The sequence below is a fragment of the Montipora foliosa genome, chromosome 7 (genome assembly GCF_036669935.1).
Source record: "Montipora foliosa isolate CH-2021 chromosome 7, ASM3666993v2, whole genome shotgun sequence".
In the NCBI taxonomy this organism is placed as follows: domain Eukaryota; kingdom Metazoa; phylum Cnidaria; class Anthozoa; order Scleractinia; family Acroporidae; genus Montipora; species Montipora foliosa.
The window spans coordinates 17,856,601-17,871,600 of NC_090875.1; the positions used below are offsets into that span (position 1 = coordinate 17,856,601).

The 15,000-nt window shown below is 39.7% G+C and overlaps 1 long non-coding RNA gene and 1 pseudogene across 1 annotated transcript in view; both read right to left on the reverse strand.

Moving 5' to 3' along the window:
- Positions 1–3,216: 3,216 nt before the first annotated feature.
- Positions 3,217–15,000, reverse strand: part of LOC138010403 (uncharacterized) — a 13,430-nt gene continuing 1,646 nt past the window's right edge. Inside the window, exons 3-4 of the long non-coding RNA XR_011124465.1 lie at positions 3,877–3,995; positions 3,217–3,468 (exon numbers count right to left, since the gene is read on the reverse strand). This is a non-coding gene — a long non-coding RNA (uncharacterized lncRNA). The remainder of the gene's footprint in view (positions 3,469–3,876; positions 3,996–15,000) is intronic.
- LOC138011122 (tetratricopeptide repeat protein 28-like) lies at positions 5,233–10,397 on the reverse strand (annotated as a pseudogene).

Below are 15,000 nucleotides of genomic sequence, written 5' to 3' on the forward strand. Positions count from 1 at the left end.
TGAGGTACCACTTCGTGAGCATATTACTCCCCATTATGTTAATCTTGGCCTAATTAAATTTCCTGATATTGTGAAGTTAAAAACTTGTCAACTATTTTATGATCTTATCGTAAATAACAAACCATCAAATCTTACTCTATCTTTTGTATCTGAGCATCATAATTATACTACTCGAAGCACATCCTTACAGTATCTAAATCCCAGTTCCTTTAGAACAAATATAAGGAAATTCTGCCCGACAATTATTGGATGTTATTATTGGAACGATATTCCTCTATTCATTCGTAGTTTGTCAAATAAACATCTATTTAAAAGATATCTCTTTCAGAATTATTTTGCGCAGTACTAACTACTGCACCCCTTAACTATGTGTTCCTCCTTTCCTTTCGCTTATTGTAATTATCTTTTATCTTAAAATAAAATGTAACTTAATTTAAAGGGCATCTAACTAGTTTACCTATATCGTTGCCCTTCTCCGTTTATTTCATGTAGTGAGCTTTTTAGACCTTGTAATTCTCTAAGTAAATGGGGAAATAAATAAATGAAATGAAAAATGAAATGAAATGAAATGAAAAGGTAGAGCTTATCTGGGGAAGTAGGCCAATACGGCCTATTTATCTTATAGTCAAATGTAATGACGGAGCTGTTGTTCCCCAGCCTAACTGGTACCAAGACTGATTTCTTATTCGGAGAAGTAGCCTCTATGTTTTGTGTATTAATTAAAGTGTTGTGGCTCACCAGCCCTACTGGCACTAGCAAACGGCTTGTACGTGCGGAGATAGCTTTATCCTTGGTTGCTTTTCTAGGATTTGTCACGTAGATTGTAAATTGTTTGTTTTATATAGTGTTCGGGTTGGTTCTCGCCAGGCCCTCCCAAAATAAACTTATTTGTGGAGTGGAGACAAAATTTGCAATTTGTCTGGCTTTCGATGATCTCATGAGGTTAAACGAACATTTTCATTGGCTGATGACGCAAGCCATTGCGTCACAAGTTGAAGGACAGACTTTACAGCACGCATTACTCGAAAACTTCGTTGCTAATTTGCGTAAACCAAGACGCAAAGGGCAATGGATTCTACTTTCCTCGAAAGGTTTCTGCACTTTGTTTCACCTTATTGTTGGCAGTTGTAAAGTGCGAACCTTACAACTTGTCTCGCTATGGCGCTTCAAGAGAAGTTGCACGAAAAAACGCAAAATGCAACAGAGACTTATAATTAATTGGGGTTTCTGTTTAAAACGTAAAGTTAACATTCGGTTGCGTTACAAAACTCAGGTATTCAATTCTCATCAGTTTAACCCTTGCAACGGAAATGTTGTAAATTAAAGGCCATAGTATAGGCTGCCAGTAGACTCTCTTCCCTCGAGGAGGCTCAAACCAACACTCTCAACCAACTGTACTATTTGGAAGGAAGTCATCTAAAAACTCCCTATATTTTGTCTTCAAATGCTTATATCTCAGAAACGAACTAGATGACCCCTATATTGTCTTGCTGAAGAGTGGTTAGCAGGCTAAGATAAAAATCTCTGCAATTTGAAAGATATGAAAGATTTTCTGGAGAGGATTCACACTCTAAACTAAGGTTTGTTTTTATAACAGACCTAGTGAGTTCCCTAACGCACCAAGGTGTGTAATGGTAACACACCTTTTGACTGTTTTATTTCACTGTTCAAGCAAACACACCTATGTGTGTAAGGAAACACATAAGGTGTGTGATAATTGCACACCACTTGTGCGTATTATAACACACCTTATAACAATCAGTTTGCTACACACCATAAATTCATGAGATGCAAATGTTCTTCAACTGGAAAAATCTGAAGAAGCCATCATGACACACCTTTAATGGCAACACACCTTTTCTTTTTTACCACTTAATTTATTTGTCATAACCAATATTTTAACATCGGTGGACCTGACATATTTTAGGTCTTCTTTAACAAATCAACCTAAATCACATACTGCAAATCTTTCAATATAGCTTAGTCTTGTTACACATACAGTACATTTTTTCCTGGTATTTTACCTTTTAGGCTGTCATTCTGACAGAAGTGGAAATGTCACGTTATTACAAAAGTTCTCTTAATTAATAAAGTCCTTGTTTACTTTCCTTAGGCCACAGCAGAAATGCAACAAAGTCAATAAATATGGCTTTCATATACCGGTATTAACTTTCGTCACAAGTTAATAAAGATGTAAGTATACATCTGTAGAATAATATTATTTATTTAACTCTTTTGTGATAATGGTAGACATTGTAACTTCTTTAACCACAGGTGCCCCAAGCTCAATGTGAGGGAAAGGCAACATGGCTGACAAAAATACAAGGATTTGTTTGGGAATCCCGATAAAAGACTTAACAAGATAATTATATGAAAAACGTCTTAATTAAAAAGCCTTACCTTACTGCCGTTTTGGGTCACTTCCTTCCTGTGTGTTTTCCCAGATTTAATGTGATTTGAGCCATTTGTCAGTTCCTCAGTTGTCAATGGTACTATAAAATCCCAAGGCTGCACACTCCATTCTGGGGAACCCACCAAATTGAGTCAAGTATTCCTACAAATGTAGATAAAAATTTCATGTTCCCTTGGTTATGTGAGTGAATTCCACATCAGAATCAATTGACGGAGATTGACTTTTCATTTCAAGCCACCATAAATGCAATAGCAGCCCTTCAAGCGACCTCAGAGGATAGTTTGCTGACTTGATCGAAAGGAAAACCTTGGGAAAGATGCTGGGATGAGCCAAGTTGAACACATCGGCCTTTAGACTTGGGTATGTAACCAACTTAGTTTTTTAAGCAGGCAAGGATGGCTGTACAAGTGTCTTTCTAAAGATTTTTTCTTTCGATCAAGTGAACAAACTGCTTCCTGAGGTCGCTTGCAGGACTGCTATTGCATTGATGGTGGGTTGAAATGAAAGGTGAATCTTGTTCGATTGATTCTGATGTGGAATTGTAACCATGGGTACATTTTTATCTTCGCAGTTTGGTGGGTTCCCCAGATCGGAGTGTGCACCCTTAGATTTTATAATACTGTTGGCAACCAAGGAATTTAAAAAAAGGCTGAAATCGCATTGAATCTGGAAAAACACACAGGACTAAGGATGCTACCCATAATAGCAATGAGGTGAGGCCTTTTAAGTGATAAATTTTTCATGTAATTATGTTTTTAAGTCTTTTATCAAGATTCCCATATGAGTCCTTATATTGTTGCTGGCCACGTTGTCTTTCCCTCACACTGAGCTTGGGTGCTTGTGCCTTAACATGGTGTACATGTACATGCATGGTACAACTCAAGGTGTATACTTAAAACTACTCTTTTCATCCGTGGTATTAGTATCTTTGTAAGTGTTGTCTTGGCAGTTTGTTATCTCTTACAATTTTTTTCTTTTATTTGTTAGCCGTGGACACCACTGGACAAAACATCAGTCACAATAGTGAAAAGTTTAAATTTCTGTTTGCATTGGATCTGAAAAGGAAGTAGAAATGGTCTTTTTTGTGGAGAAGATACTTCTTCTTTTAATGTGATTGTGACCTGACAGAAGCCCTAGTGGACCTACAGTGTAGTAGCAGCACATAATATTTTCGATGTCAGATATCCCCATTGTATTTCAGGGGTTCTTTTATTCTTGCAAGAGGTTGTGTTACTGAAAAGACGTACTGAAATTATGGGTACAAACTGCATGACTTGTATGCTGCCTGTGTGGCAGAATTTCTCAAGAACTGCTGTGAAGATTAACCATTGAGTGGACAGATTCGGATTTTGTTCAGGATTTTGTTCAGGATTTTGTTCAGGATTTTGTTCAGGATTAAGACTTATTGAAACTGTTGTATAGATGTAATTTTTTATTAAACATTACTTTGCACAAGTACTTACCATTGGGGTATTATTGATGAGGTGATCTCTAAAAGCAGATTTTAAGGTGTGCTTTGTTCCACAGAGGGAAGCATGATAAAACACAGCGTTTCCCATAACACGCCTGAAGCCTGCAAAATCTAGGACAAGCATAAAGCACAAGTTGTGCTTTTTTACACATCACTGTGTCAGGAAGCACATCTTTTTGCAAAACACACCTTAAACCGTGTCAAATGACAAGGCAAAAACACATCTTAAGGTGTGTTATGGTAACACACTGAGGTGTGTTTAAACTACACATAAAAAGGTGTGTTTCTCTACACACCTTTAGGCGTGCTAATTGAGGACAAGAAAGGTGTGTTTAAACAACACACCTTATTTTAGAAGCGCCACCTTAAAATTTTCCAGTTGTGAAGGTGGCTATGAATCTACTCCAGGGAATTTGTTTTTAACTTTGCAGCGGATTTGTCACCCCGTGAGCAGAGTCTCCTTTTGTCTTTTTCTTTACTGAGGAGGACAAAAGGGGGCTCTGCCTGAATCAAGTCAACTCTTTGAAGCGGCCGTAGCCCGAACTTCTGAATTAGTCAATCTTCTTTTCTTTCGTCAAACCCGTTTTTTCCGGTTAAATTGAGCCCGCTGTACCGTGGAAAAACCAATATGGCGACAAAATCTGGTATATTGGGCTTGGGTTCGAGACTGTATCCTGGCAACATGCAGCGCATACTCAATAAAGATCTTACTCGATTCATGCAGAGTCTTTCCCGACAACGCCAAAATCAAGCAAGCAAAAGAAAGACCGCCAGCATGGTGCGGATTTGTTGGTTCCCCAACGATTATCCCAGGAATTCAACTACTTTCGGCGGAATGCAAACATTCTTTCACTTTGCTTAAAAACACCACCGATAACTCGAGGGAGCTAGGTAGGTAGGTACGTAGGTAGGTAGGTATACTTTATTTAAATTAAAGAAACACGCTAACCCCAACAACACTCAGCTGGTTTCCATGGAGGGCGTGTTTGTACAGACATAAAGAGAGACTAGAACTAATAATACAAGATAAATAATACCGTAGGGCTGAAATTATTTAACTTCAACTATAAACTAAGTACATGATTAATAATATGGTAAGTCTAAAACTACAAAAATTCAACTATAATAAACTAAGTACAAGATCAACCCATGTGGCATGCTGTATAAGCCCTGTACAGAAAGAAATTTATAAAGAAATGAAAAACGTCTTCTTTATTGCTGATGATTTCATTTATTTGTTATGCAGGACAAGAATAGGGAAAATATTCACCCGTCGTTTCCTTTCTATTTTGTGATCTTTGAATGTTGCATAGGTGTCTCTTTTCTTTATCATGGTAAAAGCCTGATGTTAAGGGTCATCAGCAGAAGTGCTGTTTATCTTTTCTTTCGAAACTGGCTTACTACAACTAAAAAAGTTTCAAAGAAATAAATCAAACATGATTTTTGGCAACTCAACTATAACACTAATATTTGATCGCCATTGGAGCAACACTGCATTTTGAAGTTATATGAGAAACGTAGTATCAAAAAAATGGGAAAAACTAGCACTTTACTAAAGAGCTAAGCTTTCTGTCATAATTATCTTTCACTAAAGAAAAATCTAAGTCTGATGGTTTAGTTAACGCAGTAAACTTCTACTAAACCTTTGAAGCTTGTTCTACTGGCATAACCATGATTGTTAACCCGTTCTACACTTTTTTTAAAGTTCGGCAATCACTGAAGCGTCGGGCTCGGCCAGGTGGTCTTCTTGCACCTTCGAGATCGATTCTGGATGAAAAAAAATTAAAAACAGCTCTAAATAAACATGGTTCTTTCGAGCATACACACTGCACCGATGCGAATGGCTACGTGCAGGACGATGCTGTCTTAGAATTCCTTACAAAAGATGACGTTCACAGATCTATGGGAGAACGGAAACACCAAAAGAGACATCATGACGTGGTAAATCAGTCATCTTCACCAGTTAACAAAAAGCCAGAAAAGGCTGAAAGAAAACAGTGTGTTCACCAATGTGAAATTTATCTTTTATGCTTCTGTGCATGCCTGATAGGCATGTGGAAATTACATTTGTGACAAAAAGCGTGTCCAAGGAAACTTTGAATTGTTTACACTACGAAGCTAGCAAATCGTTGTCATGCCATCTTAGGCCTATTTGATTCCTATCGTCAGTTTTCCAACTTGAAAGTACTCTCGTTTTCTGAGTTAAACTCGAACTTCACCTACCAATGTTTTTGAAATTCCAGCATGACATCATCGCCAACCAGCACAAATGGCGCCCAGTGCTTTATAGCACAATACTCCTTTGAGATTTCATTGCTCGTTGAAGAGCTGCACTTGCGCTTTTTCCAACTAGCAGGTCCTTGTAGAAGCTCCTCATGAACAGCAACGTTACTTCGTCATCAATTGCCCAGAGTGACACTAAAACAGATCGAGCTCCAGCACACAGGAAAGCCCTCGCAATTCCCACCACTCCCTCAGACTTCACTTCTCCCCGGCCACTGTGACAACAGCTCAGCTCAACTAGTCTTGCTCGAAGAGAAATTGTCTGAACATCCGACATTTTCAATATATAGTCTTCCTCTTTGGGAATTCGCGATTTCCGTTCGGTATTTGGGGCTAAAGCAATTTCTCCCGTTTTTGGGCATCCATGTGCTGCAATGTGAACTAAAGCAACCGATTTCATACATTTCAGCACCTCAGCTTTTGTGGCACTTTTTCCAGTCAGCGGTGTTGTCTGCAGAAGTTCTCCAATCATCTCGACTTCTTGTTTTGCAAACGGAAGCTGTGCCAAAATGGGCTGCCCTCTCTCGTTAGTAACGTCCTTCAACCACGGATCACCTACAAGCAGTGCTCCAGTCTTACTGTGGAAGTCTTCAGGTGCACCAACGATCACATTAAAGGCGGTCAACGAGGGAACGGTGCGGATCCTGACAGATTCACTCAATGCAGAATATGGAGCCAAGCAAAATGGTCCATCGGGAACAACGATTAACTCATCTCCCTAGAGCAAGTCTGCAATTGGCCCGAGTAAGACATCATACAACGGTTGTAAAGAGGTAATGGAGGATAAAGATGGTACAACTGTTTCCTCACTGAGGCGTTTTTCGCTGCAAGGCAGGTCACTGCGTAGTGGATCCAAAGAACGATTTTCGCATCTGACACCATCCCCTACGCCGATCCCTTTCAAAACAGTTTTCATCAACAAGTCAGCACATCCATTCGCGATTTCGTTTTGTCGAAAGCTGATCTTGCTGTCTTTTCTTACCACCCAAAAGGTGATCGTGTCCTCGTCAAGTGCCACAAAAACGGCTTGTGAAGGTAGAAGTTCTAATGCATCTGAAAGAGTTTGCTTCGGAGCGAGTGCAAAAATTGGCTGAGAGTGAATTCCGTATTGTTCTTTCAAAATATCCATCAAGGCCTGTGCTCGACTTTTCTCAGCAGCAATTAAAGCTTCTTCAATCTCTCCATTCTTCAAAAGTGTCCTCCACAGAGCAGTGTATGACACGCGAAAAGAATCACGAAAACTTATTTTCCATTCATCTTTTGATTTTAGACTATGCCTTGTTTCATCAAAATGGTTTATGCTTAAACGATAACAACTAAGTGCATTACTCAAGGAACCCGACAATTCATGATCAAAGCCTAGCAAATACCACGCGATTCCCTCTCCTCGACAGTTTCCAATTTCCTTGAAAATACTAAGACTGTGTTCATGGTACTCCATGGCTTTTTTAAAATAACCCACTGTAACATAGGCATTTCCCAGATTTCCACAAGCTGATCCCTCATCAGCCCTATCCCCTACTTCTTTAGCAATACTAAAGGATTTTTTGTAGTACTCAATGGCTTGTTTGAAATTACCTAGACAAAGATAGCCATTTCCCAGATATCCATAGGCTGATCCCTCCCCAGCCCTATCCCCTACTTCTTTAGAAATAATAAGACGTTTTTCGCAGTATTCAATGGCTCGTTTAAAATTACCTAGACTGCGATAGGCATGTCCCAGATTTCCATTGGCTAATGCCTCCCCAGCCCTATCCCCTACTTCTTTCGCAATAGTAAGGTGTTTTTCGTAGTACTCAATGGCTTGTTCAAAATTTCCTAGATTAAGATAAGCATTTCCTAGATTTCCATAGGATGTTCCCTCCCCAGCCCTATCCCCTACTTCTCGAGAAATGCTAAGGTGTTTTCCGCAGTACTCAATGGCTTGTTTAAAATTAATTAGACTAAGATAGGGATTTCCCAGATTTCCGTAGGCTGATCCCTCGCCAGCCCTATCCCCTACTTCTTTAGCAACACTCAGGTGTTTTTCGTAGTACTCAATGGCTTGTTTAAAATTACCTTGACTAAGATAGGCATTTCCCAGATTTCCATAGGCTGATCCCTCCCAATCCTTATTCCCTACTTCTTTACCAATACTAAGATGTTTTTCGTAGTACTCCATGGCTTGTTTGAAATTACCTAGATTGCAATATGCATTTCCCAGATTTCCATAGGCTGATCCCTCCTCAGCCCTATCCCCTACTTCTTTAGCAATGCTAAGATGTTTCTTGCAGTACTCAATGGCTTGTTTAAAATTACCGAGTCTAAGGTACGCACTTCCCAGATTTCCATAGGCTGATCCCTCACCAGCCCAATCCCCTACTTTTTTAGCAATGCTAAGATGCTTTTCGCAGTACTCAATGGCTTGTTTGAAATTACCTATATTGCGATAAGCAATTCCCAGATATCCATAGGCTGATCCCTCTCTAGCATTGTCCCCTACTTCTTTAGCAATACTAAGATCTTCTTCGAAGTACTGAATGGCTTGTTTAAAATTACCGAGCTTAAGATAGGCATTTCCCAGACTTCCGTAGGCTTTTCCCTCCCCAGCCCTATCCCCTATTTCTTTAGCATTGCTAAGATGTTTTTCGTTGTACTCAATGGCTTGTTTATAATTACCTAGACTAATATAGGCATTTCCCAGATTTCCATAGGCCGATCCCTCCCCAGCCCTATCCCCTACTTCTTTAGCAATGCTAAGATGTTCTTCGTAGTACTCAATAGCTTGTTTAAAATTACCTAGACTAAGATAGGCATTTCCCAGATTTCCATAGGCTGATCCTTCCCCAGCCCTATCCCCTACTTTTTTAGCAATGCTAAGATGTTTTTCGTAGTACGGAATGCCTTGTTTAAAATTACCTAGGCTAAGATAGGCATTTCCCAGATTTCCATAGGCTGATCCTTCCCCAGCCCTATCCCCTACTTCTTTAGCAATGCTAAGATGTTTTTCGTAGTACTCAATGGCTTGTTTAAAATTACTTAGGCTTAGATAGCCATTTCCCAGATTTCCATACGCTAATCCCTCCCCAGCCCTATCCCCTACCTCTTTAGCAATGCTAAGATGCTTTTCGCAGTACTCAATGGCTTGTTTAAAATTAGCTATATTGCAATAAGCAATTCCCAGATTTCCATAGGCTGATCCCTCACCAGCCCTATCCCCTACTTCTTTAGCAATGCTAAGATGCTTTTCGCAGTACTCAATGGCTTGTTTAAAATTACCTATATTGCGATAAGCAATTCCCAGATTTCCATAGGCTGATCCCTCTCTAGCATTATCCCCTACTTCTTTAGCAATACTAAGATCTTTTTTGAAGTACTCAATGGCTTGCTTAAAATTACTTAGGCCAAAATAGGCACTTCCCAGATTTCCATAGGCTGATCCCTCCTCAGCCCTATCCCCTACTTCTTTAGCAATACTAAGATCTTTTTCGAAGTACTCAATGGCTTGTTTAAAGTTACCTAGCTTAAGATAGGCATTTCCCAGATTTCCGTACGATGATCCCTCCTCAGCGTTATCCCCTACTTCTTTAGCAATACTAAGATGTTTTTCGTAGTACTCAATGGCTTCCTTAAATTTACCTAGATTGCCATAGGCAGTTCCCAGATTTGCATAGGCTAATCCCTCCCCAGTTCTATTCCCTTCTTCTTTAACAATACTAAGATGTTCTTCGTAGTACACCGTGGCTTGTTTAAAATTACCTAGACTGTGATAGGCACCTCCCAGATTTGCATAGGCTGATCCCTCCCCAGCCCTATCCCCTATTTCTTTAGCAATACTAAGATGTTTTTTGTAGTACTCAATGGCTTGTTCAAAATTACCTAAACTAAGATAGACACTTCCCAGATTTCCATAGGCTGATCCCTTAGCTTACCAAACTCATTTCCTACTTCTATAGCAATACTAAGGCGTTTTTCGAAGTACTCAATGGCCTGTTTGAAATTACCCAGACGAAAATAGGTAATTCCCAGATTTCCATAAGTTGATCCCTCCTCAGCCCTGCAGCCTGTTTCTTTGAAAATATGTAATGCTTGTGCGTAATTTTTTATGGCCTGTTGATAATTAGGTAGGTTGAGGTAAGCACGGCCTAGATGAAAATGAGCCCTTCCTTCACGATCCCTGTCTTCTACACTTATCGCAATGGCAAGCTCTAGCAATCGCTGCTCTACAGCTTCTAACTTTCCATCTACCATTCTTCAATAACTAAATAAGAATTAAAACTTTTTCGACGAGATTGTCCAATGTCAAGTCAAGGATGAAGCTGGAAGGAAAGAAAGGTAAAGACGCTTGATGTTTAACCTGCTTTTTTAAGTAATAAAAGGTTATGGAATATTATGTATTCTTTGTTACCAAGTCATTCTCTCGTAACGGTGAAATCGATGGCACTGAAAATTGTCTGTTGCTGTTCATGACACATCTTGTCACTCAGTCCTACTTTTTTAAGTTTTCAAACCACCGTAGAACTTTTCCATGGGAATTTTAAGATTTTCATTCTTGCCAATTTTTCCTCGCTTATTCTCCCCACAATAATTTTAAGCCGAATCTGACAACTTCTTTCGGCCCTTAGCCATGCAAAATTTCAATGGGGAGCAATTGTGTGCTTAGTATAGTACCTGGCCTATCAATAAAAGTGAGGCTAGAGTTGTCCTTGTTTTGATGGAAACCTCGCTGCTTCCAACTTATCAGCATGAGAACATCGTTAACATAAGAAAAGAAGGGAGGTCTGTATCATGACAGGGTCAACTCCAACCTCACTTTCATTTAAAGGCCAGTTAACTAAGTACAGAACTGTAAATAAAATTCTATTATCGAGTTTTTGAATGGTCATGTTTTTTTACATAATTTTTTTACTTTTGTATGCCGATTGTCAGAAGCCCGGCGACCCAAAGTGGTGGTCCCCCGAGAGGTAGCATCTGGGTTTTACACTTTATACATAAGCACAGACTTATTATTCACTCAACAGAATATTGGGCTCTTTTTTGTTAATGACGAATGCATAAATAGGTTAGAGTGCAAAAGAGGTTTCAGAGTGCAATACGGAATTTGCCATGGCATCAAAGCGATGGGGTGATTTTGTTGAGTATGTGATAAATAAAAACTTGTATGAACTTGTTCGTGCATGATTTGTTTGGTGGTCACTCGTGATTGATTTTGAAAGTCCTCAAATTTCACTCGCCGTAAAACTTTGAACTTTCACTCGTGCCCATAAATCACGAAATGCACTCGCCTTCATACGATCTCCTATACATATACATATTACATACTTTATTCATACACGGTAAAATCTTCAGTATATATTATAGTGAGAAGTTTCATTACAACTAGACTGTTTTACAAGATTGTATTGTAGGCCGATCGACAAATGCCATTAAGTTGCTCAGTTCCCCCACTGAAATATCCTAGGGAATCTAATTTCCGTAAGTCGACCCCGCTATAACAAAAAGCACGTGCCAATGATTTGTGCCTGGCATAGGCAACTCGAGTTTAGCCTCAGAGTCTCTTAAGTTATACTGTGTACTGCGGGTATGAAATAAATTCTGAAGGTACGCTGGGAGAGGCCTTTGATTATTTTAAACATGATATGGCTTTAGTCTTTTTCCGGCGTATAATATTAGATTATCCTAATTAACCAGATTTAAAAGGAAACTGGCCGTTTTTGTCTTAATTGGAGCTGGTAATCGCCCTGGCAGCTCTATTTTGAAGCTTTGGGAGTTTATCACTTATAGTTCAGTTGCAATCGCCCCAAACGGAGCTTCAATAACCAAAGTGGGGTAAGATGAGCGCTTGATAGACTTGGAGGGCAATGCCTTCTTCTAAGATGAATGACCTTATACGTTTAAGGGCGCCTGTTTCTGTAAATGTTCTCGTATATGTTTAGACCACGAGAAGTGGTCTCATTGTCGAGGTTTAGCCAACCTTTGCTTTCAAGATCCTGTGAGGGATGACCTGCAGTATTACCGTATCCAAGTGAAGGGGTTAAAACACGCAGGAGTGCCGGAATCCGGGGCACAGCTAACATCGAACTGTGCCTCTCGACACCATTCACATTATGTTTTTCTTATTTCTGAAGCCTAATTTTAAGAGGTGGTAAGATGTTTCTATGACCAACAAGCTTTTTAAAGACTTGACTGGAAGTTTTAACTTCCTGTAAAATCTAACATGGACGAATTTGCAATTAGGTTTTTTAATGGAAACGAAGATTAATTTGAGCAATATGAATAAAACTGACTTCCGCTTTAGTTTCTTCAGTTCAATAACGGAATTGGCTTTGGTTTAAACAGCTTCAAGATTTAAGCCATGAGTGGATGCGATAATCAATCATTTTGCGCCAACACATTCAGCCTTTCACCGAAGCATAAGCCGGACAGGAGATTCGAAATAGGAGGAACTGTTTAGTAACGGCCACTTACAATGGTTGAGTAAGGTTGACTGTAGAAAAGGGTGTATTTATGGAACCACACAGCACTGAATAGTGAAAAAGAGGGAAAATTCCTTTTTCCGGGATGCAATTAAAACAGGCCAATATTTACCGGTATAAATCATGGACTGCGGACTGCGGACCAGTACTGCGGACCGGGTATAATATGCGGACTAGGTATAAAACGCGCTGGGTATAAAACGAAGACCAGGTACAAAACGCGGACTGCAGACTAGATATGAAACAAGGACTGAGTATCAAAAAACGGAGTATAAAACAAAACTAGAGTTGAACTGGCCCAGATACAGATCTTAAATGTATACAGAATGCTCTGTCACAACATCGATTTGGCTAGCGAAAGTAAAAGTAGAGATTTTAATGCAAAAATTATACTTAACTCCACGGGCTTAAAAAGGAAAAGGGTAGGAAAAGAAAGGACCTTTATTTATTATAGTGTCTAGTCGTTCGAGCGCTGGAGCACTAATTGGCGACACTGTAAACTGAAGTCAACAATTAACGCAAATTAAGTCAAACACTAGAGGGAGTGGGAAAATTGTTATGGGGAAGAACGGAAAACCTTTAGGCATAAACTTCAACTCTTCCTATATTTCCATCTTTTATATTAAAGTCCTCTGACTGTTATTGTCGTAGCTCAAGCCAGAATGGCCGGATCGATGGAAGAGTGCTTTGGCTCGTCACGCAATCTTTAGTTTTAAAGTCTGTGTAAGAGGCTAAAGATGAAGTCGGTAGTGTGTACGTGTAAATCAGGACATCGGCTATAATAGTTCTTCTCTTGGTCGAGTGCTGTTTACAGAAGGACCCGTGCAACAATGAGGTGAACAAAAAGTTGAATCAATCGCAACAAACAGTTATTCTGCGAACAGGTAAACAGACCCCTGTTTAAATATCACAATGGCATCTCCCAAACATAAAGCTGGTGACTAGCAAAGGATTCCATGAATTACTTTCGTGTCTTACCTCTGATAAATACATTACACCGGTCATGCTGGAAGAAACGTCAGCTAACATCTCTCACGTGACAATTATGCACCTGACATTTATGGCACGAAACATTATTTCCACCATTCCCATGACGGACTGTCGCCATTTAATTGCTCCGTGTCTTTTTCTCAGTGTTTTGTACTCAGTCCGCGTTTTGTGCCTAGTCCCTCTGCCTTCAGTCAGCATTTCATACTCAGTCCTCGTTTTATATCCGGTTCGCAGTCCGCAGTCCGCAGGCTTCTTTTACATTAACTGCAATATTTACCGGTACATATCTGAATCATGGATGACTGCAGCTTAACAATATTAATAACTCCGAATCACACCCTCCTTTTTTAAACAAGTCAACCACTGGGCAAAACAATTCTGCTTTACTTGCTTAACCATTAAACAAATTAAATCAAATAATTCCTATCGAGTTCAGCACTTGCAAAATTCAAAATGGCGTTGCCAATGAAAACAGAGTGAGCTAAAATGCTGGCACAATAGTGAACTAACGCTTTGGAAAGAACAAGAGCTTCAAATATTCCTTCTGAAAAATTGCTTCTTGAATCTTTATGTATTCATGCCCTTTGTTTTGCATTTTACGCACCAATCGCTATACGACAAAACGCGTTTCATTTAATTACAGAGGAGGAGGAGCGGGGATGGCACAGTCGACTAGTGCGCGGCCTTGGGGCAAGAGGTCCAGAGTTCGATTCCCGGATCTCGCATCCTTGTTTCGACTTCTTTCCTTTCCGTGTAGCTAAGTAGCTTTAATTCCCGTAAAACGGAGCACTGATGGAGAGGGGGGAGTAAAATGAGCGCACCGTCGACCTCAGGTTTGTCAGTTGAATTACTGTTACGAGTTATCGACGTTAAATATGGTTACTTTACTTTACTTACGGAGGTCTAAACGTCACTTATCACTAAAAACCCAGAACAATGACAACTTTAGCAAAGAAAAACTCAAGGAAGAGGACTCGACATAAATGTCCTATCTATATTATCAGAAACCCATAAGGGTTGAAACGTGTAGCGCGCGTTCACAGCTTCCGAATATTCAGTGCGGACTGATTGGTTGAATGTTTCAGTGCTAAGTACCATATTTGGAAACCCCTCGCTCTTGTTGTTCCAAATATGGTACTTAGCAAATCGAATATTCAGAAGCTTGTTTTCTAGCATACAAGGGACCGTTACACGTCGCAACCCTTATGGGTTTCTGATATTATTTGATCATAGTTGACTGGGTGTTCACAATAAGTTAAAAATGCACGCCAAGGATCAGTGGTTCATTGAGTTAGCTAGATGATTTGTTCATGAGCTATTGGAGCATTAATGTTAGGAACAGCGCCGAAACATCGTAAGTCCATCATCACAGGTAGAAACGAATTGCA